Here is a 27,271-nt window from a genome sequence, read left to right as displayed (position 1 = left end):
TGGAAGTCTGGCTCCCCAGGGGAGTGTGTAAGATCTCTGCTTTCCATCAGTAATACGGGTTTATGTTATGTGATCTCCCCAAAGGCCCCAGAAGGTGCCGAGGTCCCCCTGGCAGATGAGGAAATGGGACTCAGTCTCTGGGCCCTGCCCTGCCCCCTCCCCCAAGTGGGGATGACTGGGAATCACCCAGGGGAGCTGTCACTCTCCCTGGCTCAGCGTGTGCTCATCACCCATAGACTGGCTTTAAAAAAAATTAATTTAAATATTTAAATAATTTAAAATATTTAAAAAATATTTAAAGAAAAAAAATTATTTGTTTTTCTGCACCAAGTCTTAGTTGCACCCCAGCTCTCCCATCAGATGTTCCTTTGTTCACTCTGACTTTACTGGTTTGCTCAGTCTGACTGGGACTTGGTGTTCACTGCAACCCTCTCAACTCCCATAATCTCCAGTGTGGCATGTGGGATCTAGTTCCCTGTCCAGGGATTGAACCCGGGTGCCCTGCATTGGGAGCATGGAGTCTCAGCCACGGAGCACCAGAGAAATCCCCCTACACGTCGTTTTGCATCTGGGGTTTGTGATGTAGTTTCTGTGGCCAGCAGCCTGCTCTGCAGGGGCCCATATGTTTCCTGGCTCGCTTCCTCAGGTTTCTGGCCATACTGGGTTCCTCTAAGCGAAAATGACTCCCCGCAGTTGCTCTCTCCCATCACCCTGTTTGTCTCCTCCGTGGTCTTATCACAAGAGATGCAGAGTGAGGGGGCTGAGAGAGAGGGGGCTTAGGACCAGACACACCTGTGTGTGTTGTTCCTGACCCTCCATGGACTGAGGGACCTTGGATGAGTTATTTAATCCCTCCGTGCCTCCTGTGTAAAATGGAGATAATAGGACTTTCCTCATAGGATCAGATGAGTTAATACACGTAAAATACTGAGAACAGTGCCTGCCATTACACTGCTCAGGGAGTGTAAGCTATCATGATGATTATCACAGTCTTTACTCATCTTACTTGCTAGTATCATAGCCACCAGACTGTAAGCTCCCAGAAGGCAGGAACCACAGTCTCACCTAATCTCTGCTGTACTCCAGTCCCAATGACACACCCAGGATGACAGGGGTGGTCCACAGGAACTCAGTGAATAAAGCAGCAGTACCAAGGTCATCTCAGTGGATGGCAGAGGTCAGGCCTCAAGTGACAGAGACCCATTTCTGGGCCTGGACTTTGTTCACTCCCCCCGGACATTCCTAGATAAAAACATCCTAAACTATTTAAACTCAACAGTTCCTGTTCAACTTTATGCCTTTCCTCAGGAAAGTAATTTATAGAGGAAAATAAAAGGGTGTCCTTCCTTGCTGAATCAAGCTTGGCATCAGCCCTGCTGTAGCAGGAGAATGGCTTGGTCACTGGCATTAGGGGTGGGATGGGAACAGTGGCAGGCTTGTCCTTTCCTTTCCCTTTCTTCATCACAAAGCTTATCTGTGCCAACAAAAGACCCTGAGTGATGCTGGTGCCATCCGCCTTGTCCTGGTACTCTGGTGCTAGTATTCCCATGTGGGTCTGAAAAAGGGCTGGCTTTTTTCCAGGGGTCCATTCTAGCCCAGCCTAGTGCTTGAATCTTGGAAGTGCAATGGGGAGGGGACACTTGGGCAAGGAAGGAGGGGACTTTGGAATGTGGTTCCATGGCCAGGTGGCCTCAGAGTGTGACTGGTCCAGTCCACGTAGGGGGGACATTAGGAGATGTTGGCATCTGCCCACCTAGGCAGGAGGAGAGACAGGCAATGGTGCCTGGCTGCCTCATCTTGGACAGTTCATGTAACCTCTGTGAGTCTCAGTGTGTAAAGAGGATACAGGAGTTCTGTCTTCTCCCCTTCCCCACACCACACTTCTAGAGCTCTAGAGACACCGGGGCCTGTCATACCACAGTTCAGGGACCATCTGGGGGATGAACTGGGGTCTCCCTCCTGGCAGCAACCCTGAAGTTTCCACATAGCTAGGGGGCTGAACACCCTCTCTGATCCTCCTCTGGGAGTGTTTCTGGACAGGAGGGTGATAGGATGAATAAGGGCCTGCTTGGCCATGCCTCTTTGTTTAGTCACTCAGTGGTGTCTGACTCTTTGTGGCCCCATGAACTGTAGCCCACCAGGCTCCCATGTCCATGGGATTTCCCAGGCAAGAATACTGGAGTGAGTTGCCATTTCTTTCTCCTGGGGATCTCCCTGACCCACAGATCAAACCTGAGTCTCTTGCATTGGCAGGCAGATTCTTTACCGCTGAGCCACCAAGGAAGCCCTTTGGTCTTATTTAATGGGCAGAGCTGTTCTGTTTGAAATGTGTAGGCCTGTCTTCACAATGTCCTGAGCTTTGGGGCTCAGTCCAAACTCCAACCCAGGAAAATTCCATTGACATTAAGTTCTCCTCTTTCCCTCCTCTTTCCCAGGACACCTGCCTGCTCAGGGAACAACTGTTTCTAGGGCTTGATCCTTCCTCTCTATGGGCCTGGCTGGACGCCTTCATCAGGGCCTGAAGTCCAAGGGCAGAGAATTCGAGCTGGGTCTGGTTGGAGTGAGGGGAGTGAAACTCAGGCTTGAGCCTTCCCTGTCCCTCACCTGCTCTGAGCCAGTGTCCCTGAGACCTAGGTGCTGCTGGCCCATGTCCACATCTCCTTGTCGCCCATGGGGCCACAGACTCACTTGTCTGATTTATGTCTAATAGTCTCCTGGTTTTTACCTTTTCTCAGCAGTTTAATAATGATCCATAAATCTGTCTCCATGGACTTAGATTTAGAAGGTCTGAGTCTCTGAGGACCTGTTTGATTTTTACAAATTTTGAAAAGTAACTGGGGGATTTAAACTCTTCAGACTGGCCCATTTTCACACTTTTTTTTTTGACCCTTAGCCCATTGGGAATCGCTTCCCAGCATGATCTCCCCATGTATTTTGTGATTGACCTTTATGTCCATGAACGGTTTGAGTCTGGGATTGTGCTGGTGTCTGGGCTGTGTTCTCATTTGCTCCAGCTGCTGGGCTCTGGTCAGTCCCTTGGGCCCTGCTGACCCTGGTTAGATCCTCCTGGTTCTGAAGGCACTGTCATCTCTCCCTGGAGTCTCTTGGGTGTTTCAGGTTCATGCCTGTGGCCCTGACGTCCTGCTGCACTGCAGGGTTTGTAGGAGAGGAGGTCCTGGTTTTGCGTTATAGCCCTCTTGTCTCTTACACCCTGGTTGAATCATTGGGGACAGAGTTGATCACATCATCAGCCTTGGTCTCTGGGTTAAGTTCGTCATGCCTGATTGTTTTTCTCCCATGACAAGTCCTCTCCTGGGAGATACTTCAGTGTCTCAGCAGCTGGATACCCAGAGAGCTCATTGTACTCTGTTGTCAAGCTCGCTGGTTATGAGCCCAGCCAGGCTTAGCTTGAAGTATCTCCCCCTACCCATGGATTTTGCTGGAGATTGTTCAGGGAGGATGTTTTTCCTCTGAAGGATGTTGACAGGCCTGAATGATGAGGGCTGCATGTGGGTGGAGTGGGCACAGACAAGCGTAGAAGGAGCTACTCATGGATGAACAGGCGGTTCTGCTTAGTGGTCCCCAAATTTCTGAGAGAGAAGCCTATTGTTTCTTTTTTAAAAATTTAAATGTTAACTAATTTTTGGAAGGGCTGATGCCTTATTTTTATTTATTTTTTACTTTATTTTTTATTGAAATATAGTTGATTTACAGTTCTGTGTTAATAACTGCTATATGGTAAAATGGGTTCAGTTATATATCTATAATTATATATTAATAACATAATATGTACAATATATTTAGTGTTATTTATATATTATATATTTATATTATATAAATTATAGATTTAATATATCAAATTATGTAATTATATAATATATTACATATAATAAAAATAATATATATATTTCTTTTAATACTCTTTTCCAGTATGGTTTATTATAGGACATTGAATTTAGTAGGACCTAGTTGTTTATCCATTGTAGATATAAAAGCTTATATCTGCTAACACCAGCCTCCCACTCCATCCCACCCGCAAATCCCTCTCCCTTGGCAGCCACTGGTATATTCTCTACATCTGTGATTCTGTTTGTTTCATGGATAGGTTCATTTATGTCATATTTTAAATTACACATGTAAGTGATGTCATACGACATTTGTCTTTCTCTTTCTGAAAGACTTTACTTAGTATGATAATCTCTAGTTGAACCCATGTTGCTGCAGATGCCACTATTTTGTTCTTTTTTATGGCTGAGTAGTATTCCATTGTATATATGTATCACATCTTCTTTATCCATCTGTTGATGAACATTTAGTTTGTTTCCATATCTTGGCTATTGTGAACTTAGAATGTGAACATAGATTATTGCTGCTATGGACATATAGGTACATGTATCTTTTTGAATTATAATTTTCTCTGGATATATGGCCAGGAGTGGGATTTTTGGATCACAGAGTAATTCTAGTTTATATTTTTAAGAAACCTACATACCGTTTTCCACAGTGGTTGCACCAACTTACATTCCCAACAACAGTGCAGGAGGGTTCTTTTTTAATGTGAGAGGGTACCTCACTGTAGTTTTGATTTGCACTTCTCTTTTTTTTTTTCCTTGCTGTGTTGGATTTTTGATGCCAGGTAAGGAATTTCTTGAGTTGTACTGAGTGGGAGCTATGCTCTAGTTGTGGTGTGTGGGTTTCTTGTTGCAGTGGGTTCTCTTGTTGTGGAGCACAGGATCTAGGCACATGCCTTCAGTAGTTGTGGCTCTAAGGCTCCAGAGAGCAGGCTCTATAGTTATGGCACATGGGCTAGTTGCTCTGCCACATGTGGGATCTTCCAGGACCAGGGATTGAAGTCCCCTGCATTGCAAGGTGGGTTCTTAACCACTGGGCCACAAGGGAAGCCCTAGCATTTCTCTAATGATAGCAAGTTTGAGCATCTTTTTCATGTGCCTATTGGCCATCTGTATGTCTTCTTTGGAGAAATGTGTATTTAGGTCTTCTGTCTGGTTTTTTTTTTTTGCCCATTAAAAAATATTTTTGTTGTTTTTGTTGTTGAGTTGTATGAGATGAATATTTTGGAAATTAAGCCTTTGTCAGTCACATTATTTGCAAATATTTCTCTCATTTGTTAGATTGCCTTTTCATTTATTTTATGGTTTGCCATGCAAAAGCTTGTAAGTTTGATTAGGTCCCATTTGTTTATTTTATTTATTTTTTATTTTACTTTACAATTCTGTATTAGTTTTGCCATACATTGACATGAATCCACCACAGGTGTACATGTGTTCCCAAACATGAACCCCCCTCCCACCCCCCTCCCCACAACATCTCTCTGGGTCATCCCCGTGTACCAGCCCCAAGCATGCCATATCCTGCATCGGACGTAGACTGGCGATTCGATTCTTAAGTGATATTATACATGTTTCAATGCCATTCTCCCAAATCATCTCACCCTCTCCCTCTCCCTCTAAGTCCAAAAGTCCACTATACACATCTGTGTCTTTTTTGCTGTCCTGCATACAGGGTCATCATTGCCATCTTTCTAAATTCCATATATATGTGTTAGTATACTGTATTGGTGTTTTTCTTTCTGGCTTACTTCACTCTGTATAATCGGCTCCAGTTTCATCCATCTCATTAGAACTGATTCAAATGTATTCTTTTTAACGGCTGAGTAATACTCCATTGTGTATATGTACCACAGCTTTCTTATCCATTCATCTGCTGATGGACATCTAGGTTGTTTCCATGTCCTGGCTATTATAAACAGTGCTGCGATGAACATTGGGGTACATGTGTCTCTTTCTATTCTGGTTTCCTCAGTGTGTATGCCCAGCAGTGGGATTGCTGGGTCATAAGGTAGTTCTATTTGCAATTTTTTAAGGAATCTCCACACTGTTCTCCATAGTGGCTGTACTAGTTTGCATTCCCACCAACAGTGTAGGAGGGTTCCCTTCTCTCCACATCCTCTCCAGCATTTATTGCTTGCAGATTTTTGGATCGCAGACATTCTGACTGGTGTGAAGTGGTACCTCATTGTGGTTTTGATTTGCATTTCTCTGATAATGAGTGATGTTGAGCATCTTTTCATATGTTTGTTAGCCATCTGTATGTCTTCTTTGGAGAAATGTCTATTTAGTTCTTTGGCCCATTTTTTGATTGGGTCATTTATTTTTCTGGAATTGAGCTGCAGGAGTTGCTTGTATATTTTTGAGACTAGTTGTTTGTCAGTTGCTTCATTTGCTATTATTTTATCCCATTCAGAAGGCTGTCTTTTCACTTTGCTTTTATTTTCCTTTGCTGTGCAGAAGCTTTTAATTTTAATTAGGTCCCATTTGTTTATTTTTGCTTTTATTTCCAGAATTCTGGGAGGTGGATCATAGAGGATCCTGCTGTGGTTTATGTCGGAGAGTGTTTTGCCTATGTTCTCCTCTAGGAGTTTTATAGTCTCTGGTCTTACATTTAGATCTTTAATCCATTTTGAGTTTACCTTTGTGTGCAGTGTTAGAAAGTGATCTAGTTTCATTCTTTTACAAGTGGTTGACCAGTTTTCCCAGCACCACTTGTTAAAGAGATTTTCTTTACTCCATTGTATATTCTTGCCTCCTTTGTCAAAGATAAGGTGTCCATATGTGTGTGGATTTATCTCTGGGCTTTCTATTTTGTTCCATTGATCTATATTTCTGTCTTTGTGCCAGTACCATACTGTCTTGATGACTGTGGCTTTGTAGTAGAGCCTGAAGTCAGGCAGATTGATTCCTCCAGTTCCATTCTTCTTTCTCAAGATTGCTTTGGCTATTCGAGTTTTTTTGTATTTCCATACAAATCTTGAAATTATTTGTTCTAGTTCTGTGAAAAATATCGCTGGTAGCTTGATAGGGATTGCATTGAATTTGTAAATTGCTTTGGGGTAGTATACTCATTTTCACTATATTGATTCTTCCGATCCATGAACATAGTATATTTCTCCATCTATTAGTTTTGTTTTTATTTCTCTTGCCTTGGGAAACTGATCTAAGAACACACTGGTACAATTTATGCCAGAGAATGATTTGCCTATGTTCTCTTCAAGCAGTTTCATGGTGTCATGTCTTATGTTTAAGTCTTTAAGCCATTTTAAGTTTATTTTTGTGTGTGGTATGAGGATGTGCTCTAGCTTTATTGATTTACATACTCCTTCCAACTTTGCCAACATCACTTGCTGAAGACTGTCTTTTACCATGGATTATTCTTGCCTCCTTTATTGAAGATTAACTGACCATAGGTGTGTGGGTTTATTTCTGGGCTCTCTATTCTGTTCCATTGAAACATATGTCTGTTTTTGTGACAATACCATACTGTTTTGGTTACTATAGCTTTGTAGTATTATCTGAAATTTGAGAGGGTATGCCTCCTGTTTTGTTCTTTTTCTTCAGGATTGCTTTGGTAATTCCTCTTCTTTTATGTCTCCAAATGAATTTTAGGATTATTTGTTCTAGTTCTGTGAAAAATGTCATGGATAATTTGATATGGATATCATTAAATCTGTGGATTGTTTTGGTTAGTAAGACCATTTTAACAGGATTAATTTTTCAGGTGGATATCTTTCCATTTTTTTGAATCATCTTCAGTTTCTTCTATTAATATTTTATAGTTCTCAGTGAATAAGTTTTTCACCTTCTTGGTCAGGTTTATTCCTAAGTTTGTTTTTTTTAAGTGCAATTTTAAAAGTTTTTTTTTTTTTACATTCTTTTTGTGATATTTCACTGTTGATGTAAAGAAAGGTAACTGATTTCTGTATGTTATTTTTGTATCCTGCTACCTTGCTGAATTTGCTTATCAGTTCTAGTGATTTTTATGTAGAGTCTTTTGGGTTTTCTATATACAATATTACATCATCTGCATTTAATGGCAATTTTGCCTCTTCCCTTCCAATTTGGATGCCTTTTACTTCTTTTTCTTGTCGATTGCTGTAACTAGGACTTCCAATGCTATGTTGAATAGAAGAGGTGAGAGTGAATGGATTTGTCTTATTCTAGGTTTTAGCAGGAAGGCTTTCAATTTTTCACCATGAGTATTATATTGGCTGTGGGTTTGTCATAAATAGCTTTTATTATGTTGAGATATGTCCCCTCTATACTGACTTTAGTAAGAGTTATTTTTCTATCATGAATGAGTGTTGAATTTTGTCAAATGCTTTTAAAGCATCTTTTGAGATGATTATGTGATTTTTATCTTTTCTTTTGCTTATGTAGTATATCACATTGATTTGTGCATATTGAACCATCCTTGTGAACTTGGGATGAATCCCTTTTGGTCATGGTATATGATCGTTTATATATGTTGTTGGATTCATTTGCTAATATTTTGTTGAGAATTTTTGCATCTCTATTCATCAAAGATATTGGCCTATAATTTTCTTTTTTGGTGGTGTCTTTGATTTTGGTATCAGGGTGATGATTGCTTCATAGTATGTCTTTAAACTGTTTCCTCCTTTTCAATTCTTTGGAAGAGTTTGGGAAGGATTGGTATAAGTAGAATTTGCCTGTGAAGCCAGCTGGCTGTGGGCTTTTTTTGGTAGGGAGTTTTAAAATTACAGATTCTGTTTCACTTTTAGTGATCAAATTATCTATTTTTATTCAATTCTAGTGGACTGTATGTTTCTAGAAACTTGTCCATTCTTCTAGGTTGTTGAATTTGTTGGCATATAATTGTTCAAAATATATCCTTATGTTTTTTTTTGTATTTCTGCAGTATCAGTTGTTATGTCTCCTTTCTCATTTCTTTTTAAAACAGTTTACTTATTTTTAGTTGAGGGATAATTGCTTTACAGTATTGTGTTGGTTTCTGCCATACATCAACACGACTCAGCCGTAGGTATATATATCTCCTCCCTCTTGAACTTTCCTCCCACCTCCCACCCCATCCTACCCGTCTAGGTTGTCACAGAGCACCAGTTTGGGCTCTCTGAGCTGAGTCATACAGCAAATTCTCACTGGCTATTTATTTTACCTATGGTAATGTATATGTTACTGTGCTACTCTCTCCATTCATCCCACTCTCTTCCTCCCCCACTGTGTCCACAAGTCTGTTTTCTGTGTCTGCGTCTCCCCTGTTGCCCTGCAAATAGGTCCATCAGTACCATCTTTCTAGATTCCATATATATGCATTAGTATGTGATATCAGTTTTTCTCTTTCTGACTTACTTTACTCTGTATAATGGGCTCTAGGTTCAACCACCTCATTAGAACTGACTCAAATGCATTCCTTTTTATGGCTGAGTAATATTCCACTGTATATATATGTATCCCATAGCTTCTTTATCCATTTCATCTGTCAATGGATATCTAGATTGCTTCCATGTCCCAGCTATTGTAAATAGTGTGCAGAGAACATTGGGATACATATGTTTTTTTCAATCATGAATTTCTCAGGGTCCTTTTTCATTTCTTATTTTGTTTATTTGGGTTCCCTCTTTTCCTGGCAAGTCTGGCTAGAAGTTTGTCAACTGGTTTATCCTTTCAGAGAACCAGGTCTTGATTTTATTGATTTTTTTTCCTCTTAAAAAAAGATCTCATTTGTTTCATCTCTGATTTTTATTATTTCCTTTCTTCTCCTGACTTTAGGTTTTATTTGTTCTTTTTCTAATTCTTCTAAGTGGTAGACTAGATTGTGTTTTTGAGTTTTTTGTTTGTTTTTGAGGAAAGCCTATATTGCCATAAACTTCCCTTTAAGAAGTGCTTTTACTATATTCCATAGATATTGTATGGTTGTGTTTTTGTTATCATTTGCCTCAAGGTATTTTAAAAATTTCTCTTTGATTTCATAGTTGACCCCCCCTTTCTTCAGTAGCATGTTGTTTAGTCTTCATGTAATTTTTTTTTTCTCGTTTCTTTTTCTGTGGTTAATTTCTAGTTTTCTGCTGTGTGGTCAGAAAAGATGCTTGAGATAATTTCTAAACTCTTAAATTTGTTGAGGCTTGTTTACTGCCCTAGTATGTGGTCAGTTCTAGAGAATCTTCCATGTGAACCTGAAAAAGATGTGTGTACTCTTATTATTTTGAATGTAATATCCTGAAAATATCAATTAACTTCAACTGTTCTATTGTATCCTTTAGGATTTCTGTTGCCTTATTGATTCTGTCTGGAAGATCTGCCCACGGATTTGAGTTGGATGTTAAAGTTTGCTACTATGACTGTATGCCTGGCAATTTCTCCCTTTATATCTTTTATGTTTTGGGGTGCTTCTATAGTAGGTGCATATATGTTGATGGGTATAAAATCCTCTTCTTGTGTTGATTTGTATATCATTGTATAGTGTCCTTCTTTACCTTTCTTTATGACCTTTGTTTTAAAGTCTATTTTGTCTGGTATGAGTATTGTGCCCCCAGCTTTCTTGTTATTTCTATTAGAATGAAATATCTTTTTCTATCTCTCATTTTCAATCTATGACTGTCCTTTGCCCTAGAGTGGGTCTCTTGGAGGCACAACATTGTAGGCTCTTTTTAAAAAAATCCAATCTGTGTCTTTTGATTGGATCATTTAGTCCATTGACATTTAAGGTAATTATTGATATGTATTGTCATTTTTGTTTTCCCGTTGATTTTACATTTCTTCTTTGTCTTTTTCCTTTTGTTTTTAGATTTTCTTCTGTATTATACTGAATTTCTCTTCTTTTTGTTTTTAGTAAATCTATTGTATGTTTTGAATTGTGATTACCCTGTTTTTCAAGTATGCTAACCCCTTCCAATCTCTGATTGCATTAGACCAGTTGCCATCTAGGTTCAAATACATTCTCTGAAAAGAGCCCCTACATTTTCTTAGTCTCCTTCCCCACATTTTATGATTTTGATGTCCTCTTTCACGTCTTTGTGTTCATCCTTCAGGTTTCATTTATCATCACTTTCACTGAAATATTTTGGTTTTTTAAAAATGTATGTACTGGCTTCTTTAATGGTTTACTTTCCAACTGTGATCCTCTCTTTCCTACAGATTCTTCTTTTCTACTTAGAGAAGGTCTTTCAATATTGTCTTTAGGATTGGTTTAGAGTTGTTGTATTTTAGTTTTTGCATGTCTGAGGAATTCATTATTTCTCCCTCTATTCTAAATGAAGGCAGGAGGAGAAGGGGATGACAGAGGATGAGATGGTTGGATAGCATCACTGACTTGATGGACATGAGTTTGAGCAAGCTCCAGGCATTGGTGATGGACAGGGAGGCCCTGCATGCTGCAGTCCACGGGGTCAAAAAGAGTCAGACATGACTGAGTGACTGAACTGAACTGATTCAAAATGATAACCTTGCTGGGTAGAGTAGCCTAGGTTGCAGACTTTGCTCTTTCAGGACTTTGAATGTTTCTTGTTACTCCCTTCTGGCCTGCAATGTTTTTGTAGAGAAAACAGCTGGTAACGTTATGGGGGTTCCCTTGTAATTAACTCCTTGTTTTTCTCTTGCTGCATTTAAAAATTCTCTATTTCTAACTTTTGTCATTAAATTTTTTGTTAGTTTTTTTTTTTTTTTTTAGTTTTTGGCTGCACTGTGTGGCATGTGGGATCTTAGTTCTCTGACCAGGGATTGAACCTGCACCCCCCTGCACTGGAGGTGCAGATTGGAGGATCTCAACCAGTGGACCACCAGGGAAAGTGAAAGTGAAATTTGCTCGGTTGTATCCGACTCTTTGCAGCCCCATGGACTATACAGTCCATGTAATTCTCTAAGCTGGAATACTGGAGTGGGTAAGCCTTTCCCTTCTCCAGGGGATCTTCCCAACCCAGGTCTCCTGCATTGCAGGCAGATTCTTTACCAACTAATCCACAAGGGAGGCCCAAGGATACTGGAGTGGGTAGCCTATTCCTTCTCCAGCAGATCTTCCCAACCCAGGAATCAAACTGGGGTCTTCTGCATTGCAGGCAGATTCTTTACCAACTGAGCACCAGGGAAACCTTGCCATTTTTATTAGAATATGTCTTGGTGTAGGTCTGTTTGGATTTATCTTCTTTGGGATCCTCTGTGCTTCCTGTACCTGCATATCTGTTTCCTCAAATACATTTTTGATCCCATCCCCAATTCTCTTTCTTCCCCTTTTGTGATACCTTTTATGCATAGATTGGCATGCTTTTTATTATCCCATAGGTCTCTTACATTGCTTTCTTATTTTTTTTTTTTTTTTTTTTTGGTTTGGCTTTCTGCCTGGTGTCCTGACTGGGTGATTTTCCCTTATTCTATCTTCCAGGTCGCTTCCTTGTTTTTCTGGATTATTCATTCTGCTATTCATTTCCTTTAGCTCTGCTTTCATTTCAGCAAATAGTTTTCTAATTTTTTCTGATTCTTCTTTATAGTTTCTAATTCCTTTTTTTCTTCCATATCTTGCATTTCTACTGATAGCCTTTTTAAATTCCTTCAGTATTTTCATTATCTCCTTTTTGAAATTGATTTCTATTAGATTGAAGAGGTCTTTTTCATTGTTTGTTCTTTCGGAGGGAATTCTCTTGGTCTTTTTTCTGTGAGTGGTTCTTCTGCTTCTTCATTTTACTTATATTTTCTTTACTCTGTGAATTTAGGGGAAACAATTATCTACTCTGATCTTGGAGGGCTACTTATATGTGGGGGTGTCTCTGTGTAGCTTGTTTGGATTTAATATATTTGGAGTGAGGACTCTTTCTAGTATGGATGTCTGTCACCTCTTTCCTCAGCATGTGCTGGTCGTTATTCCCCTGAGAAAGGATGAGATGGTTGGATGACATCACTGACTCAATGGACATGAGTTTGAGCAAATTCCAGGAGATAGTGAAGGACAGGGAAACCTGGCATGTTTCAGTTCATGGGGTCGCAAAGAGTAGGACATGACATAGCGACTGAACAACAACAACAGTCCCCTTGATAGGGACTGTGCTGATGTCTGACCCTTTGCAACCCCATGGACTGTAGCCCGCCAGGTTCCTCTGTCCATTGAATTCTCCAGGCAAGAATACTGAAGTGGGTAGCCATTCCCTTTTCCAGAGGATCTTCCCAACCCAGGGACTGAACCCGCATTTCCTGCATTGCAGGAAGATTCTTTACCATCTCAGCCACCTGGGAAGATGTGGTGGCTGGTTCCCAGTTCTGAGCTTCTTGGCAGTGGTGGCAGCTCAGGTGTGGTCCTAGAGTATGCAGTGGGAGAGGAGGTAGCTTCTGACTCCTCCTGGAATCTGCCAGGCTGGTGGTGGCAGCAGCTGGTAACCATTCCTGAAGCCTGGGAGGGAGGAAAAGGGAGCTTGTAAGCACTCCTGGTGTCCATGGAGGAGGCAGTGAAGGCATGGGACCACTCCTAACCTCTGGGCAGGAGGTGGTGGAGTCTTGGGACTGCCCATGGACTCCATGCAGGCAGTGTCCTGCTTTTTGTGACCATGCACACAGAGAAAAAGGCTATAACCCATGTTCCTCCTCTCCCCTATGCATCCCCCCTAACAATGGTGACTGGTCTCTAAGGCAGCCCAGGATTCCTCCTAGTATACTCAGCTGCAGTCACACTGATTCCAGCCTCCTCAGGTTATTTCCATATAGCTAACCCCAGTCCTTTCCCTGGTTTAATCTTCGAAGCCTGAGTTCTAGCACCCAGCCCTCACCTGCCATGGGGTTTGCACACCTGTTTTGGCTGCCCCAACCCAGCTGCTGTGCTCTCCTCTGAGGCTCTGAAGCTCCCTGTCCCAACGGATCTCCCCACCAGTGAGGGGGTTTCCCAGGGTGCTGGAACATTTCCTTTCTCACAGTTCCCTCCAAAGGGTCCAGGTCCCAACCTGGATCCTCTCTTGCTTTCTTTTCTTTTTCCTACTAATTACATGGAAATTTTCTTGTAGTTTCAGCAGTCTGAGTCTTCTGGCAGAGTTTAGTAGCTATTTTGTGAGAATCATGCCACAGGTAGATATATTAGGTTGGTGCAAAAGTGATTACAGTTTCAGACCCTGAATTTCAAATCATTAAAACCAGGCTCAAACATATTTCTACTAATCAAAGTAGGAACCATTAAAATCAACATGTTTTTTGCCAACAAGAAATAAGTTTGTTTATTCCTGTAGCATAAAAATCCATGCTTTGGAATTCAACACTCTTGGAAAGCATTTTCTGCCTCCTGCTGGCTGTGGAGACATTTTCCCTGCAAAAAAATTGTTGAGATGCTTGAAGAAGTGATAGTCAGTTGGCAAGAGGTCAGGTGAATATGGCAGATGAGATAAGACATTGTAGCCCAATTCATTCAACTTTTGAAGCATTGGTGGTACAATGTGTGGTCGGGTATTGTCATGGAGAAGAATTGGGGCCTTTCTGTTGAACAAAGCTGCGGGCATTGCAGTTTCGGTGCATCTCATCAATGAGAAGTATGCTCATTTGGTGAGCATACTTCTCAGATGTGATGATTTCACTGGGATTTAGGAAGCTGTAGTGGATAAGACTGGCAGCAGACCACCAAACAGTGGCCATGACCTTTTTTGGTGCAAGGTTGGCTATGGGAAATACTTTGGGCAATACTTTGGAGCTTCTTCTCAGTCCAATCACTGAGCTGGTTTTTGCAGGTTGTTGTATAAAATCCACTTTTTGTTGCACATCACAATCCAATTGAGAAATTGTTCATTGTTCCACAGAAGAAAAGATAACACTTCAAAACGATGATTTTATTTGTGGTGATTTATTTATTTATTTTCTTTATCAACTCATGAGACATTCAGGTACTGAGCTTTTCCATTTTTTCAGTTTGCTTCAAATGCCAAACTACCGTAGAATGGTTGACATTGAGTTCTTAGGCAACTTCTCATTTGGTTGTAAGAGAATCCATTCTGATGATGGCTCTCAATTGGTCGTTGTCAACTTCTAATGGCCAGCCACTATACTCCTCATCTTCAAGGTTCTCATCTCCTTTGCAAAACTTCTTGAACCACCACAGCTCTGTATGTTCATTAGCAGTTTCTGGGCCAAATGCGTTGTTGATGTTGTGAGTTGTCTCTGCTGCTTTATGACTCATTTTGAACTCGAATATGAAAATTGCTCGAATTTGCCTTTTGTCTAACATCATTTCCATAGTCTAAAGTACATATAAGATAAATGGTAAGTTTCAGTTCATCAGCAAAAGACACAAAGCAATAAATGTGCATTAAAATGATGTATTACATAGACACATTTATTTAAGAATGTATTCTAATATCAAATGGCAAAGTTCAACAATGCAAAAACTGCAATTACTTTTTAATATATCGGTAGGAGAAGGTGAGCTTTATGTCCTACGCCTCCACCATCTTGATCATGCTCTGCTTATTGCTTCTTTTCCCATGGGTTAATGGTGCTTCTTTTCCCATGGGTTAATGGTGCTTCTTTTCCCATGGTGTCACTGCTTTCCCCATGGGTACTCCTGGGTGACTCTGGGGTGTATGTCTTCAAGTATGTGGATAAATGACTCTGAGCCATTCACACACTCTCACTCATGGGAGGAATAAATGAAGGACTAGTATCCAGAGTCAGTTTGCTATTGAGGACAAGTGACAGTCTAGGGCCATTGGGGACTGACATTTAGGTTGAGTGATGTGGAAAGTATATTCTTCCTTTGAGAAAAGGTGCTTGAGCCATGGCACTATAACCCTGATTTTGTCTTTATTCATTATTCATCTTTATAATATTCCCCAGAGGCATGATGATGAGCAAAATCTGTGGTCCCTGCCCTCATGGAGCTTAGATCCTCATGGGACCAGGCATTTAATATCCATACACATGGAAGCATTGCCATAAACAGTAATGAGTGCTGGAAGGAAAATGTGTGTATGGTAAGAACTTCCTACCATAGAAAGGCATATTTAAACTGAGACCTGAAGGATAACCTTTAGATAAGTAGGCATGAAAGATGGGGTTGCCCTCTGATGGGATGGTCAAGGTGAGTTCAAGGGACCAAATGGAAGCTGGTGGCTGGAGTGCTGAGAGCAAGGTGCCATAGTGGGAGGTAGAATGGGAGAGAGAGGGACTGCAGCCAGACCATGTGGAGCCATGAAGGCTAGAGAGGAAATGTGGTCTTTACCTAAGAGCAGTGGATCGTACTGAAGGTTTTAAGTAGAAGGTGAGTGACCCTGGTTCCTGTGTGAGAATGGATTGTCCAGGGGTAGAATGCAAGTAGGGAAACCAGTCAGGGGATGAGTGCAGGTGTCTAGGTGAGAAACAGTGGTGGCTTGGCCCAGTAGTGGAGGTGTAGATGCAGAAATATGCATTTATTTGAGAGGAATTAAAGAAATGGAAAAGACTCTGATGCTGGGAGGGATTGGGGGCAGGAGGAAAAGGGGATGACAGAGGATGAGATGGCTGGATGGCATCACCGACTCGATGGACGTGTTTGAGTGAACTCTGGGAGTTGTTGGTGATGGACAGGGAGGCCTGGCGTGCTGCGATTCATGGGGTCGCAAAGAGTCAGATACGACTGAGTGAACTGAACTGATCTGAAAGAAATGGAATCAAGGACTTCCCTGGTGGAACAGTTTAGGTTAAGACACCAGGCTTCCACAGCAGGGGGCATGAGTTTGATCCCTGATTGGGGAAGTAAGATTCTGCATGCCACATGCCAAAAAAAAAAAAAAAAAGGAAAAAAATATGGAATCACCAGGACTGTGTATGTGTGGGGGTGTTGGGCATGCGGTGTAAGCAGAAGGGAGGTGCTGAGGTGTCTGCTTCCAGGTGTCTGGCTTGCCCTGTGGGATGACTGGTTGGATGAAGGTACCACTCCCTTAAATAGGAAAAGTCAGGTTTGGTGGAGAAAATCACTGGCCCAGATTTGAATCGTTGAGTTTTAAATGTCCACTGTTGTTATTGTTATTCAGTTGCTAAGTCGTGTCTGACTCTTTGCAACCCCGTGGACTGCAGCACGCCAGGCTTCCTTTCCCTTACTATCTCCCAGTGTTTGCTCAAATTCATGTCCATTGAGTTGGTGATGCCATCTAACCATCCCAACCTCTGCAGCCCTCTTTTCCTTTTGCCTTCAATCTTTCCCAGCATCAGGGACTGTTCCCATTATGTGGCCAAAATATCACAGCTTCACTGTGTAATGATGCTGAAGTGTCTGAGAGTAAATGTCAAGGTGGCAGTTGGCTATTTCAGTCTGGCACTCAGGGTAGTGAGTTGGCCGAGAGAGGCATATCTGAGAGTCACGTGGTCATAGAATCCACAAGGGCAAGTGAGATGGCCTAAGGAGAATGTCTAAGTGAGGAGGGATCACCTCCTGAGCAGAGTGCCCAGTGCCCTGCTTCCTTCCTTCCTGTCCATCCTAGGCTGTGTGCAGCTGCTCACCTTGGGAGTCTGGAACCCAGAGGGGCAGGTCTTGGTCTCTGGGGGTTTTACAGGTACTGGGGGGTAGGTTCCTTCAATGAGGAGGCTGTGGCTGAAGAAGGCCAATGGTCTGGCTTCCCTTTCTCAGTGACTGTTGCCAGCTTCCATGTGGCTTGATGTCTAGACACTCCCAGAGTCCATCTCTACCTGGGAGCTGACTCCCCACCTGCCAGGAGCCCTTGCCCATAAATACTCCTGGACTTTGAAGGCCAAAGATGCTTACTCCTAGAGTCCAGGCTCTCTGGGAGTCCACATACTGCCATGCTGGCTCATCCTGGCTGCTCCGGTGAGGACCATCCAGGGTTCAGTTTCAGCAAGAGGACTCGGCAGCTTTCTCTGGGGAGGAGGGAGTATGAAGCTATTTGTCATGCAGAGTGACCCTGGTCATTCCCACTCATCATTTTAGGTGGCCATGGCTACTCTGGAGATGATGCCACTTTGCTCATGGGGAAAATTATTAGTGTTCAGAAAAATAAGTTTCTTGGCTGGGTTGAAGATATTTTTTCCTTTATTCATTGTTATGAATTGCAATCAAAGACAGTTTAATGGTGAAATTGCTATAAAATGGTGGAGAAAACATTTCTTTGGGTATTAGTTTTGTTTTAGTAAATTACAAAGTAGTGATTTAACTTGCCACCTTCAGGATTATTTCTGCCTCTCAGTGGGGTAATATAATCAACAAGATCTACTACAGCCTTCATTTTCTGGAGAACACAGATAAATAATCTTCCAAAATGCTCTCGAGCAAACTACATTACCTGTGACTTTTGATATCCCCCAAGAGGATGTCACTTTCAGTGAGTAGCTGGGGAGGGGGAGATGCTCCAGTTTTCTGGGTAGCCTGCCACCAAGGGGACAGAGTTACAGATGGAAGCTGGGCGCCTAGGAGAGGCTCTCCAGGAGGGAACCTGCAAGTGAACATGTGTGCAGGGGTTCCCAATGGCCCTGCTGCACCAAGGTGGCGTGATCCACAGGTGCATGGGCTTCCAGAGAAATGGGAAGAGGCTGTGATTAAGAGTGGGAACGCAGAATAAATCAGGATCTTGGGATTAACATACACCCACTACTCTATCTAAGCTAGATAACCAACAAGGAGCTATTGTGTAGCAGCATAAAGAAGGCTGAGCACTGAAGAACTGATGCTCTTGAACTGTGGTGCTGGTGAAGACTCTTGAGAGTCCCCTGGACTGCAAGGAGATCAAACCAGTCAATCCTAAAGGAAATCAACCCTGAATATTCATTGGAAGGACTGATGCTAAAGCTGAAGCTCCAGTACTTTGGCCACCTGATGGGAAGAGCTGACTCATTAGAAAAGACCCTGATGCTAGGAAAGATTGAGGGCAGGAGGAGAAGGGGATGACAGAGGATGAGATGGCTGGATGGTATCACCAACTTAGTGGAAATGAGTTTCAGCCAGCTCCAGGAGATAGTGAAGGCCAGGGAAGTCTGGCGTGCTGCAGTCCATGGGATCGCAAAGAGATATGGCTAAGCAACTGAACAACAAATTGTATGGCACAGGGAACTCTACTCAATATTCTGTGATAACCTACATGAGAAAAGAATCGAATGAATATATGTATATGTAAAACTGAATGACTTTGCGGTACACCTGAAACTAACACAACATTGTAAATCAACTTTACTCCAATAAAATTTAAAAAGAAAAGAATAGTGGGGACCCAGAGAGCCCATTGGTGATACAGGTTATTATTGCACTGTAAGCTTCCTTCTGGTTATTGATAAGCATTTTCTGAGTCCTTACCGAGTGCCAGTCTCCTGCTTGCTGGGCACTGGTTTGGTTACAGGATCCGTATCTGCTCTTTGTGGGGCCAGAGTATGGAGGGGCACCCGAACCAACAGATGTATTGTTCACAGGGGAAAATGTAGGAGGAGCAGTTGTTCCGCCTGGGCTTGTTATGGAAAGCTTCACTGAGCTGATCTTTGAGGGAGCCTTGAAGGCTGTAGTGGACTTTTCTGAGCAGGAAGGGGAAGGGAGAACATAACAGGCAGAAAGAGAAGCATGGGCAGAGGCACCGAGGTGTGAAGGCTCTGAGCTTGTTGTGGGCACCTGCAGGCTGCGCTCTCCGGGGCATGCTGTTCCTGGGAGACAGGATGGGAGGAAGGTGGGACCGGTTGGTGAGAGTGCCTCTTCCTGGGCCTGCTTTGGTGGTAGAATGGCTCTGGGACCTTGGAGGAGCCTTTAAGAGCCCTCTCCTCTGCCTGGTCCCTCTGTCTAGAGGGGCTGCCAGTGGGGAAGGGTGACAGGGAAGAGGGCAGCGGCATAGACAGTGGGCACCCTGGGGTCCAATCTGCTGCCCCACTCTTGTTGATACCCTATGTGCCTGGGTAAGGCCCTCAGGCTCTCTGAGCCTCAGCTTCTTTATCTATTGAACGAGACAGGGTTTCCCTACCCCATAGACTTCTTGGGGCTCTCAGAGAAGCCATGAGAAGCTTACCCAGTATGTAAGCATTGGGCAGTCTCTGTCCTGGGGACCAATACCTCTCTATTTCTCCAGCCTCACTGGCTGGTCCTGGATAAGAGAGAATCTGAGCAGGGGTAAAGCTGGTTGAGAGGCAGGCTGGCTGGATAGCATCCTGGAACCCCATCTCTCAGAGGAACCAGGCTCTCACTCCCTGTGGTTGGGAAGGATTCCCTTGGGAACCTCTAAGACTGGAGACAGCCTTCTAGGGGGCACAGTTAAGCAACTCAAGGTGGTTAGATGGTGTGTGTCGGAGGTCAGTCTGGTGACTGCAGGGCCTAGGTTTTGCAGAGAGGATATGCTGGTCTGAGGCTGGACCTTAGTCGCTCAGGACAGTGGAGGAGGGGTTGTGAGGGGGGTGCAGTGCTTTTGTTTGCCTGTCCTTCCTGTCACATTGCTCAGCTAGTCCTCTGATTAAGTGCTTAGCAAACACTTGGCAAATATCAATTTGAAAAGGCCCCAAATTATCAGGGTGGCCTCAATGTCTGGGTCTGGCCTTAAAATATGGTAGCTGCTAGCTGTGTGTGGTATCGAGCACTTTAAGTTTGGCTTGTCTGAACCGAGATGTACTCTAAGTATAAAACACGGACTTTGAAAACTTGGTACCAAAAATTGTGAACTACCTCAATAATCTTTATACTGAATACATATGGAAATATTTTAAACATATTGTGTTAAGTAAAATATATTAAATTTATTTCACCTTTCTAAAAGCTTTTGAAAATGTGGTCCCTCGAAAATTTAATATTCAATATGTAACTCACATTATATTTTCACTGAACAGCATGGATCTACAGGCTGAAGGGAGGAAGTGGTATAGATGAGGGACCCTTTCTACCTTGAAGAGAGACTTCTCCCACCCCTGCCTGGTCAGGTACTTGGGCACTGTGGGTGACTGGGCACTCAAGTCTCCAGCAGTTCCACATGGAATGCTGCTCCTCTCTTTTGCCTTTAGGTCTGCTAGGAAAGTGTCCCTGGGCCAGGCTAAGATGGAGCTGGTGGGATAGGGCAACCAGAATGTGCTGCTTGGGGATCCAGACAGAGAACACACTCAGATCTCCAGAGGAGCTCACCATGTGGGCTTTATGAAAAAGGGGCTTTATTTCATAAAGGCCCTCTTCACTGGACTGAGATGTCTTTACTGGGGTTGGGAGGGAAGGAGCTCATACTCAATTATGCAGCCACAGACGCTGGCATAGATCCTGCATGGCTGGATAGATAGGTGAGTGGATGTGTGGCAGCCTGGTTTTTGATGGCATAAATGAATCTAGAGATTGAAAACATTGCACCTGGATGAAAGGTTAACTGGATGCAACTCAGAGAGACAGACAGATGGCTGGTTGGGCAGAAAGATGGATGAATAAAAGAGTGGATTAAAACGAGGATGGTCATTCTGTGGCTGGATTGCTGAAAGGATGATAAGTGGGTGCTGCTGCTGCTGCTGCTGCTAAGTCGCTTCAGTCGTGTCCGACTCTGTGCGACTCCATAGACGGCAGCCCACCAGGCTCCCCCGTCCCTGGGATTCTCCAGGCAAGAACACTGGAGTGGGTTGCCATTTCTTTCTCCAATGCATGAAAGTGAAAAGAGAAAGTGAAGTCGTTCAGTAGTGTCCGACTCTTTGTGACCCCATGGGCTGCAGCCTACCAGGCTCCTCTGTCCATGGGATTCTCCAGGCAAGAGTACTGGAGTGGGGTACCATTGCCTTCTCTGGATGAGTGGGTGGGTGGAGGCACAAACAGATGGAGTAAGTAAAAGGAAGATGGACAGTTAGGTGGAGGGGATGACTGGGTGGTGGCTGATGGAGGATGGAGAGAGGATGGATGAAGGGGCTCATTCCAAGCCAAGCCTTGGTCAGGGCAGGTTGAGGACATTGAGTTTCATGGTCAACGTGTGGCACATTTCTCTCCCCTAACTGTTCTGCACAGATGTGTCTGGAGATCCTCCAGGCTTTCATTGGATTCTCCGGAGAGTTCTCATCGCTGTGGCTATGCTAATTAAGTGTCTCTGCCTAATTAGAACTGCCAGCTCCCTGGTGGGCCACTCTGTCAGTTGCGGGGGGCAGGCTGGGACATGTGTATGGGCTGCAGGCAGTGCTGTGTTTTTGAGACTGTGTGTGGGGAATTCTTCATGACAGGTCAGTCATCTTTCTGTACAAACCTCACAGGACTTTGCAGACAACCACGGAATCAAAAATGTGACTGAGGAGAGGGAGGAGAAAGCGTCTGGAATGATTCTGAGTTAATGGGATGGGAGAGACAAGGTGGACATCAACTTCTTTTCAGGACATTATTCCTGACCCATGTGGGAGTGTCTTCACATGTGCAGATGTGGACCATCCAGAAAGTGCCTTCTCGGATAGCCCAGTCTCCTTTTTCAGCAGTCCCAAGAGGCCCAGGGAAAGCCTGTCTCCTTTGGGGAAGATGAGTCTCAGAGAGAAGGAAGGATTCTCTCTTATCTCTGGATTTGAATTGTTTCTCTGGAGGTGTCAGGGATGTGTATTGGAAAGGGAAGTTTTGTCTTCCTAGTGATAGGGGTCCTATGGGTGTGTGTGTGGGAGAGACCAGACGGCTCTGTCCTGGTTGGGCTGCACCATTTGCCCAGGGGAACTGGGGGAGACATGCCAGGTCTGATCTTTTGAAGTGCTGAATTTTCTGCCTCAGCAAACGCTTTAATCATCCTGATCAGCAGTCAACTCATCACCTTTAATTGAATTACATTTCTAGCAGGATTCCTGGAGAGGTTCTGCTGCAAATGGTACAGAAGGATGATGGAGGTTTTCTGCACACCACAGCTCATTCTACACTCTGGGGAGCTGTGGGAATGTGTGCTCACGAGCGGCGCTTTCTTCAGGAAATGCACAAACCCTCCTGTGCTCCCTTCCCTTTTATATTTAGGATCACAACCACTAAATCTCATCTTCTATACTCCACCCAAGTAATGCATGGATCGTTTCACCCTCTCCTGTGAAATTAGAAAAAAACCTAGATCACTTTTCATTAAGACAGTCTCAGTACAATTAAGCATTTGAAAGAAATGCTCATTCTCTCAGAACCTAGATGGGCATAAAGAACAGCTTTGCTGAGGCTTTCTTAATGGGACCACCAACCAGCAGTTATCAGCAAAGTTTCTAAACATTCTCTTTTATCTGTTTATGTCCTTGAAAATTGCATCTTCTAGCAACTGCTCAGACCTCTGCTTTCTCTCCAAAATGCCCAGTCTCCAGATTGTCTTTCTTCCTTCACTGTTCCTTCTGGCTCTGGCCAAGGCCTTTTAAGCAACTCCTAGCTCCAACACTTTCACAAGTCCATTCTTTTTTCAAAAACTAATTTATTGAAATATAGTTGCTTTACAATGTTGTGTTAGTTTCGACAGAACAGCAAATGAATCAGCTATATGTACACATATATCCCCTCTTGTTTGAATTTCGTTCTCATTTAGGCCACCACAGAATACTGTGCTATACAGCAGGTTCTCATTAGTTCAGTTCAGTTGCTCAGTTTTGTCCGACTCTTTGCAACCCCATGAACCGCAGTATGCCAGGCCTCCCTGTCCATCACCAGCTCCCGGAATTCACCCAAACTCATATCCACTGAGTCAGTGATGCCATCCAACCATCTCACCCTCTGTCGTTCCCTTCTCCTCCTGCCCTCAATCTTTCCCAGCATCAGGGTCTTTTCAAATGAGTCAGCTCTTCGCATCAGGTGGCCAAAGTATTGGAGTTTCAGCTTCAACATCAGTCCTTCTAATGAACACCCAGGACTGATCTCCTTCAGAATGGACTGGTTGGATCTCCTTGCAGTCCAAGGGACTCTCAAGAGTCTTCTCCAACACCACAGTTCAAAAGCATCAATTCTTCAGTGCTCAGCTTTCTTAATAGTCCAGCTCACATCCATAAATGACTACTGGAAAAACCATAGCCCTGACTAGACAGACTTTTGTTGACAAAGTAATGTCTCTGCTTTTTATTTATTTTAATTTTTTTTTTCAGATTTTATTTTATTTATTTTTTTACTTTACAATATTGTATTGGCTTTGCCATACATCAACATGAATCTGCCACGGGTGTACATGTGTTCCTAATCCTGAACTCCTCTCCCACCTCCCTCCCCATACCATTTCTCTGGGTCATCCCAGTGCACCAGCCCCAAGCATCCTGTATCCAGCATCAACATGCTGTCCAGGTTGGCCATAATTTTCCTTCCAAGGAGTAAGCATCTTTATATTTCATGGCTGCAGTCACCATCTTCAGTGATTTTTGAGCCCAGAAAAATAAACTCAGCCACTGTTTCCCCATCTATTTGCCATGAAGTGATGGGACTGGATGCCATGAGCTTTGTTTTCTGAATGTGGAGCTTTAAGCCAACTTTTCCACTCTCCTCTTTCACTGTCATCAAGAGGCTCTTGAGTTCCTCTTCACTTTCTGCCATAAGGGTGCTGTCATCTGCATATCTGAGGTGATTGATATATTTCTCCCGGCAATCTTGATTCCAGCTTGTGCTTCTTCCAGCCCAGCGTTTCTCATGATGTACTCTGCATATAAGTTAAATAAGCAGGGTGACAATATACAGCCTTGACGTGCTCCTATTTGGAACCAGTCTGTTGTTCCATGTCCAGTTCTAACTGTTGCTTCCTGACCTGCATACAGGTTCCTCAAGAGGCAGGTCAGGTGGTCTGGTATTCCCATCTCTTTCAGAATTTTCCACAGTTTATTGTGATCCACACAGTCAAAGGCTTTGGCATAGTCAATAAAGCAGAAATAGATGTTTTTCTGGAACTCTCTTGCTTTTTCCATGATCCAGCGGATGTTGGCAATTTGATCTCTGGTTCCTCTGCCTTTTCTAAAACCAGCTTGAACATCTGGAAGTTCAAGGTTCACGTATTGCTGAAGCCTGGCTTGGAGAATTTTGAGTATTACTTCGCTAGCGTGTGAGATGAGTACAATTGTGCGGTAGTTCAAGCATTCTTTGGCATTGCCTTTCTTTGGGATTGGAATGAAAACTGACCTTTTCCAGTCCTGTGGCCACTGCTGAGTTTTCCAAATTTGCTGGCATACTGAGTGCACTTTCACAGCATCATCTTTCAGGATTTGAAATTGTTCAACTGGAATTCCATCACCTCCACTAGCTTTGTTCATAGTGATGCTTCCTAAGGCCCACTTGACTTCACATTCCAGGATGTCTGGATCTAGGTGAGTGATCACAACATCATAATTATCTGGGTCATGAAGATCTTTCTTGTACAGTTCTTCTGTGTATTCTTGCTACCTCTTCTTAATATCTTCTGCTTCTGTTAGGTCCATACCATTTCTGTCCTTTATCGAGCCCATCTTTGCATGAAATGTTCCCTTGGTATCTCTAATTTTCTTGAAGAGAGCTCTAGTATTTCCCCTTCTATTGTCTTCCTGTATTTCTTTGCATTGATCAGTGAGGAAGGCTTTCTTACCTCTCCTTGCTATTCTTTGGAACCCTGCATTCAAATGGGTATATCTTCCCTTTTCTCCTTTGCTTTTTGCTTCTCTTCTTTTCACAGATATTTGTAAGACCTCCTCAGACAGTCATTTTGCTTTTTTGCATTTCTTTTCCATGGAGATGGTCTTGATCCCTGTCTCCTGTACAGTGTCACGAACCTCCGTCCATAGTTCATCAGGCACTCTACCAGATTTAGTCCCCTAAATCTATTTCTCATTTCCACTGTATAATAATAAGGGATTTAATTTAGGTCATACCTGAATGGTCTAGTGGTTTTCCATACTTTCTTCAATTTAAGTCTGAATTTGGCAATAAGGAGTTCATGATCTGAGCCACAGTCAGTTCCTGGTCTTGTTTTTGTTGACTGTATAGAGCTTCTCCATCTTTGGCTGCAAAGAATATAATCAATCCTATTTCAGTGTTGACCATCTGGTGATGTCCATGTGTAGAGTCTTCTCTTGTGTTGTTGGAAGAGGGTGTTTGCTATGACCAGTGCATTCTCTTGGCAGAACTCTATTAGCCTTTGCCCTGCTTCATTCCGCATTCCAAGGCCAAATTTGCCTGTTACTCCAGGTGTTTCTTGCCTTCCTACTTTTGCATTCCACTCCCCTATAATGAAAATGACATCTTTTTTGGGTGTTAATTCTTGAAGGTCTTGTAGGTCTTCATAGAACTGATCAACTTCAGCTTCCTCAGCATTACTGGTCAGGGCATAGACTTGGATTACCGTGATATTGAACGGTTTGCCTTGGAGATGAACAGAGATCATTCTGTCGTTTTTGAGACTGCATCCAAGTATTGAATTTCTGACTCTTTTGTTGACTATGATGGCTATTCCATTTCTTCTAAGGGATTCTTGCCCACAGTAGTAGATATAATGATCATCTGAGCTAAATTCACGCATTCCCGTTCATTTTAGTTCACTGATTCTTAGAATGTCGATGTTCACTCTTACATCTCCTGTTTGGTCAGTTCCAATTTGCCTTGATTCATGGACCTAACATTGCAGGTTCCTATGCAGTATTGTTCTTTGCAGCATCAGAACTTGCTTCCATTACCAGTCGCACCCACAACTGGGTGTTGTTTTGCTTTGTCTTTCTGGAGTTACTTCTCCATGGATCTCCAGTAGCCTATTGGGCACCTACTGACCTGGGGAGTTCATCACTCAGTGTTCTATCTTTTTGCCTTTTCATACTGTTCATGAGGTTCTCAAGGCAGCAATACTGAAGTGGTTTGCCATTCCCTTCTCCAGTGGACCACATTTTGTCAGAACTCTCCACCATGACCCCGCTGTCTTGGGTGGCCCTACATGGCAAGGCTCATAGTTTCATTGAGTTAGACAAGGCTGTGGTCCATGTGATTAGATTGGTCAGTCTTCTGTGATGGTGGTTTTCAGTCTGTCTGCCCTTTGATGAAGAAGGATAAGAGGCTTATATGTGGAATCTAGAAAAATGGATTTATTTGCAAAGCAGAAACAGAGACACAGATGTAGAGAACAGACATGTGAAACCCAGAGTCAGTGGGGTGGAGGTGAATCAGGAGACTGGGGTTGACATATATTCACTACTGTGAAGAGAAGAGATGCAAACCACCGCACAAGTGCATGCATCTCACATGCTAATGAAGTGATGCCCAAACTTCCCCAAGCCAGGCTTCAGCAGCATGTGAACCGTGAAACTCCAGATGTTCAAGCTGGTTTAGAAAAGGCAGAGGAACCAGAGATCAAATGGCCAACATCCGCTGGATCATGGAAAAAGCAAGAGAGTTCCAGAAAAACATCTATTTCTGCTTTATTGACTATGCCAAAGCCTTTGACTGTGTGGATCACAATAAACTGTGGAAAATTCTGAAAGAGATGGGAATACCAGACCACCTGGCCTGCCTCTTGAGGAACCTGTATGCAGGTCAGGAAGCAACAGTTAGAACTGGACATGGAACAACAGACTGGTTCCAAATAGGAGCACGTCAAGGCTGTATATTGTCACCCTGCTTATTTAACTTATATGCAGAGTACATC

Source organism: Oryx dammah, unplaced genomic scaffold (assembly GCF_014754425.2).
Source record: "Oryx dammah isolate SB20612 unplaced genomic scaffold, SCBI_Odam_1.1 HiC_scaffold_5, whole genome shotgun sequence".
NCBI lineage: Eukaryota > Metazoa > Chordata > Mammalia > Artiodactyla > Bovidae > Oryx > Oryx dammah.
Note: the sequence above shows the minus strand (reverse complement) of the source record.